Source organism: Papaver somniferum, chromosome 7 (assembly GCF_003573695.1).
Source record: "Papaver somniferum cultivar HN1 chromosome 7, ASM357369v1, whole genome shotgun sequence".
NCBI lineage: Eukaryota > Viridiplantae > Streptophyta > Magnoliopsida > Ranunculales > Papaveraceae > Papaver > Papaver somniferum.
Window position 1 is genome coordinate 144,710,910 of NC_039364.1, and position 6,778 is coordinate 144,717,687.

At 39.4% G+C, this 6,778-nt stretch overlaps 1 pseudogene; it reads left to right on the forward strand.

The window, feature by feature from the left end:
* The first annotated feature begins 6,425 nt into the window (after positions 1-6,425).
* On the forward strand, positions 6,426-6,525 carry LOC113300811 (annotated as a pseudogene).
* The last annotated feature ends 253 nt before the right edge of the window (positions 6,526-6,778 follow it).

Here is a 6,778-nt window from a genome sequence, read left to right on the forward strand (position 1 = left end):
TTTACATCTCTAAGGCTATCTCACTTGGTGCATCGTCCGTATATGCACCTTCAACCAAGTACCCCTCCCTATATGTTAACTTGGCATTTTTACAACTTGAATTGGGGGACCAAAAATCATTCATAAACTCCCCATTTTACTATTCATGGCCGTTTCCATATATTTACGAATAAGCGGCCGAGATGGCTGTCCACTGCCAATGCCAACTCCGATGTTCAGCCGTGTAGGTTGTCCATTGCCAACCCGATTTGCAGCCATGTTGGTTGTGTTGGGTGTTCACAGCTAAACTGACGTTCATCCATGTTGCATGTCCGATGCCAACACGATGTGAAGCCATGCTGGCTGTGTTGACTGTCCGCTGCCAACCCGATCTGCAGCCATGCTGGCTGTATTGACTGTCCGCTGCCAAACCGATCTGCATCCATGTTGGTTGTGTTGGTTGTCCGCTGCCAATCCGATGTCCATCCATGTTGGCTGTCCGCCGCCAACCCAATCTCCAGCCATGTTGGCTGAACATTGTCTACGCATTGGCCAAGGGCCAATGTTCCTTTTTCTACTCAACTGAAGCTTTGGATGAAGCTTCATATCGGGTCATGGCGCATCCTTTAGCATGCGCCATGCTAAAAAATATGGGGTGTTACATTATCACACCCTTCAAATAATTTTGTCCTCGAAATTCAAAATCAAAGCTATTGTGGACAATCTCTTCGGTTTGGATTTCCTGAGCAAAAGTCCCATATCAGATGCTCAGAAACACGGGTTTCTTCAAGTTATCGTGAACAAAAATTTATCCCTTCTGGGCAACCGTCCCATAACGCCTTCCCAGGAATCCAAATGTGCCCACAACAATACCAAGAATCGCAATTGGCCAATGCCAAGAGGATATCTCGACCAGATACCCTAGATGGCATCCCATACTACCACCCAGGAATCCCTAAGGTTCACAAGTTCAAAGGTGTCATCTAAATGACAAGATTTTAACACAGTAATGTGTGAAAAATTTTCCAGTTTCCCACCGTCCCTGACGGTCATCCAGGTTGCCACTCGTAAGTGGGATGCTGGTCGTGCCTGACAACGCCAACGTGTGGGGATGATCAGTCCCATTGTCTACCCACCGTCCCATATGGTCTTCCGGATATCCACTCGTAAGTGGTGTGTCACCTAGGCCAGGAAAACTCACAGTACTTAAACAAGCTCAACTCGATTCGCAAAGTAACTGGCATAACAGTTACAAACTCCTTTCTACGCAAATGTTGGCCTACTCTCCAACTTTAAGTTTCCATTAAGGAAAATACTCGTGGACAAGTCCACTCCGCACAGTCCCTAGAGTTTTATCGGGCTAAGATTCCACTATTTTCCAAGTACAAAGTGATTAAACCAATACTTATATTTATGCAATTTTCTTGTTTTATTTGATTCTAAAACATTACAACAAGTAGATTTTCAAAAGTAATAATTGTAAATACCAAGTATGAAGCATCAAAAGTCTTAAAACTAAGCATACTCCATCAAAATAGATCACAATCACTCAAATAAAAATCATATTCAATAATAGTTCAAGGCAAATAATCATATAATTATTGCAAATAAAAAGTTAAAATAGAATATACCACTTTTTGTTGGAAAAATAGCTTCCTCTATCGCCTCAGCAATGGGTTTGAGCTCGTCATATTAATCATGATCTCAAAATATGTGTTTGTTGCTCAAAAGATGATTAAAAGAGTGAAAAGTAATAACACAGACTGTTTGCAACAGTGTATTGGTGTTGCAAAACAGCTGTTACAATGGAACTGTTACAGAAAAAATGTTTCTTTGTCGCTGATTTTAAGACCCTAGAATACGACTGCCCTGCACAATTTAATGTTCTTCAGCTGTTAAACAACGACACTGTTCTGCGACTGTTTATCGTGCGTTAATGTTCTTCGCGTTCTTCTTCTTCAGCAGCAGCAGAAGAAATAGAGTTTGCTAAAGCTCTGATTTCTTCTTCTCTGGCTCTCCTTAGGTTCCCAAACTCTCGACACCTCCTCTATATGACCCAAGACATCTATTTATATCAAAAATACCGATTAAATCTCTCCCAAATCTTCCAAAATCTCTTTCCTTCTCTTCAAGGCCAAGTTTCGGCAATTTCTTGTTTTGGAATTTCTACGCGTTTCTGAGCTTTCCTTTTTATTCTAAACTCTTCCTTAGATAGATACAAATCTTTGGGAAGGTTTATAACGCTTTAATCTCTCTAAAATTCCCTAAAACAGGTCACACACGTGACTTTCCATAATTTCTGTTGTGAGAAAAATCCGTCGGTTGAGCCCAGACTAATCGATTTAAACACCCATATCAGATTCCTAGACCCATAAGGAGTATATCCTATGAAAATCAGAGGTTTATTCGACCTCAAACTCATCCAAATCACGATTGCCAAAATTGTTCTTCACTGCACTATTTTCCCGCCAAAAACCTGGTTTTTGAAATGTTGAAGATGGTTGCCCCTTATCCAGAGTAGGGGTGCGATTAGAAACTGCCTGGAAATGGGATGCCCCTTAGTAATTAGGTTACCCCTTATCCAAAGTTAGAGTCCAAATAACAAATGTCCTCCGGGTGCTTTCCGACAACTTTTCGAGCCAATTTTTTCCAAAAATGTTTATTGGCCAAAAATACCTACAAATAAATAAAACACCATAATAAGTACAAAAATGAGCCCTAACAATATATAGAATCGAGATAAATCGGACACAAAAATGTGTCTATCAAATACCCCCAAACCTATTATTTGCTAGTCCTCGAGCAAAAATAAAATAGAAATAAAATCCTAACTCACTGTCGCAGGCATCGTCGATTGCATTTAGCATATGAAATAAGCCTTTAAACCCCTAGGTGTCCCTAGTGGCGGAGTGTTGTCTCCGGAGGGCTTACCAGAGGTATACCCACAAAACCTTTATACTCCAGACCCTAGCTATCTACACAGAACCTTGGAAGGCACTAAAGAATCTCCTTGGTTGGCATACTTATTGACTACAAGAGGAAGTACCCTGATGCGAAATTCCAATTGTTGTACACGAGGTCGCACTCAAGCATACTAAAATTCATATGAAGTGACAGAGCTCTACTCAGATAGTCGCACTATGGACATCAATATCCGGATTCAAAACTAATCACATGGATATATCAAGAAGATGGATATATAAAAACATAGATGGTTTTGATGTTTACTAGGTGAACGGTGTTTCTCATATCTGTCTGAAGGACTCCGCCAAAATGAACCTATCCTAATGGACTGAGATACCGGTCTGACTAATATCAACACACTGGCATATACAAGGGTACCAGTGGTCGATAATCCTAACTCTAGGTCAACACAACTGGCATATACAAGGGTTCCAATGGTCGACTTTATTGAATTTATTCCAGTTGGTCTGATGGTCTGGTCTCTTTTTCTTCTTTTTCTCTTTTTCTTTTTTTTTTTCTTTTTTTTTTTTTTTTTTTTTTTTTTTTGTATCTCAATCACTCTAATTCACCCTAGATTGGTAACAACTTGAATCGTGAGCCCCACCTAATCACTTAGAGAAACATAGTTTAAAAACAAAACAAAATAAAAACATAAGTGAAAAGGACTCAACGACATATGGTGAAACTATCATGTTATTTCTAACACCTAAGCTCTGTGCTTTTATGAATAGACTCTTTAGATGTTGCCATCTATTCAGATTGGTTCCTCAACTCCTACAACCAAAATGCTTCCATCCACTTAGATTGGTTAGTCCCATCCTTAATAGGGATGAATTTCTAGGCTCTGGAGTTTATTTATTGCAACGAAAAGGTAAAAAAAAGTTCTACCCCACCCCCAAACTTAAATATAACATTGTACTCAATGTTTCTAATCAAATAACATGACCAAAAATATAAGTAACATGAGGAAATAGTAAAGAGAGAAGTCGGTTATAACGATCTGATTATAACCGGAGTAGCCATCTAAGAAGCAATAGTGACTATGTCCAGCTAATCGCTCTAGCATTTGGTCGATAAAAAAGGAAGGGGAAAGTGATCCTTCCTTGTGACCTTGTTCAATTTCCTATAGTCAATACACACACGCCATCCCGTGGTCACTCGGGTTGGGATTAATTCATTATTATCATTCTGGACTACAGTGATACCTGATTTCTTGGGGACAACCTGAACAGGGCTGACCCACTTACTGTCTGAAATTGGGTAAATAATACCCGCATATAACAACTTAAGCACCTCTTTTCGAACTACCTCTTTCATGTTAGGGTTCAGTCGACGTTGCATCTCCCTAGAAGGTTTGGAGTCTTCCTCTAAATGAATCTGATCCATACACACAGTAGGACTTATACCCTTAATATCTGCTATAGTCCACCCTAAAGCTTCCTTATTGTCTTGAAGTACATTTACTAGCCTACTTTCCTGATCACTATCCAAATTGGAAGCTACAATCACAGGTAAAGTCTCAGATGGGCCTAAAAACACATACTTTAGAGTATCGGGTAGTGGTTTAAGGTCCAACTTTGGGGGCTCTTCTAAAGAAGGAATTAGGGTAGTCTCAGAAACTAGTAACGGTTCGAACCTAGATTTCCATCTATCAGTGTCTAATACAGGGGTAAAATCTAATAGAGCATTCACCTGTTCAATAGTGCTATCGTCGTCAAAATCTAAACCAAAATGGGATAAACAACTTTCTAATGGGTCTTCAGACAAGATGTTTAGTAATGACTCCTGAACTAAGGCTTCTATCATGTTCACCTCCTCAACACATGTTTCATCTAGCTCATGAGGTTGCTTACTGACATTAAAAATGTTCATCTCCATAGTCATATTACCAAAAGATAAACTCATCACACCATTTCGACAGTTAATGATCGCATTAGACGTAGCTAAAAATGGGCGACCTAAAAAAAATCACAGGTATCTTGTTCTCTGGGTCAGGGAGAGGTTGGGTATCTAGGACCACGAAATCCACTGGATAAATAAACTTGTCGACCTCAATAAGAACATCCTCGATAACACCTCGAGGGATTTTAACAGACCTATCAGCTAACTGCAGTGTCATCTGAGTAGGTTTCATTTCACCAAGTCCTAGCTGTAAGTATACATGGAATGGCAGTAAGTTCACACTGGCTCCTAAGTCAAGTAAAGATTTTTCTACCCGGAAGTTACCTATTGTGCAAGCAATGGTAAGAGAACCTGGGTCTTTGTACTTTGGAGTTGTGGTGTTCTGAATGATTGAACTTACGTGACTAGCTAAAAAGGCTTTCTTATGGACGCTAAGTTTTCGCTTTCGCGTACACATATCCTTAAGGAACTTGGCATAAGCAGGAATTTGCCTAATTGCATCTAATAAGGGAAGGTTTATGGTAACTTGCTTAAAAACCTCCACTACGTCATTAAAGTTCGATTCCTTCTTTGTTGGTACTAATAGCTGATGAAATGGGGCTCTAGGCCTAAAATCAGACCTTTCAGGAACCGAATTCACATCATCAGAAACTTTATCAGTCTCTTCAGCTACTGATCCTGAGAGGTGAGATCCTGAGGGGTGAACTACAGTATGTTCACTATCGGGCATGGTTACCTTGTTGTCTACAACTCTACCACTTCTAAGGGTTCTAACAACATTCAATTGATTCGATGGTTTTGCACCTAATTCATGAACTCCTCTAGGGTTGGATTGTGTTTGACTGGGAAACTTACCTTTTTCTCTCAAAGAATCACTTATCAGGCCAACCTGGGTTTTTAACTCGTAAATAGCCTGACTATTTTCTTGTCCTATCCTGTTACTAGCTTGTAGACTCTATTCTACGGATAACTGGAATTTTGCAGTTTGCTGAGTTAACAAGGAGAGAGATTCCTCTAAGATTAGGATTTTCTTATCTGACTGATTCTGAAACTGAGCTAGTCCTGAAGGATTCTTAGTATAGCCAAAACCTGGGGGAGCATTAGAATTATTAAACTGACCTTGACTTTGGCCCTTAGACCACGAAAGGTTCGGATGGTTTCTCCAACTAGGATTATAGGTTTCTAAATATGGGTCAATCTTTTGACGGTTATCAAATATAGTGTTATTATCAAGAGCATTGGCCTTCTCTTCAATATTCTGGCCTTCCCAAAAAGGCTCCACTCTACCACTAGTCTGGCCCACTTCTAAGGCTTCTAACCTTTTTTCTATAGCAGCAATTTTGGCATCTGATTCATAGCCTCCTTCTACCCTATTAACGTTTCCTCTACTTAAAAGAATTATTTTCTGGGGTGCCCTACTATTTTCCGATTGCTGGGTTTTTTCGGCGATTTCATTAAAAAATTCCATGACCGCATCAACAGTTTGGTTTTCAAATCCACCAGTGCATAGAGACTCAACCATGGTCGTTGTGTAATAATCTAAACCCTCATAAAGGATCTGAACTAGCCTAACCTTTTCTAAACCATGATGAGGACACTGTGATAATAAATCATTGAACCTTTCCAAATAACTATATAAAGATTCTCCCTCTTGTTGTGAAAATGTGCATATTTGCGTCCTAATAGACGATGTTTTGTGCCTAGGGAAAAACTTAAAAAGGCATATGTAAGTTGTTCATATGTTTCAATTGACTCGGAGTCTAAACTATACAGCCAAAACTTGGCCTTATCTTTCAGGGAAAATGGGAATAACCTAAGTTTCAAAGCATCATCATCTAAGACTCTAATTATTAGAGTACTAAAAATTTCCTTAAAATCCCTAACATGGTAATAAAGGTTTTCATTTTCTTTCCCTAAAAAGATTGGGAGCATC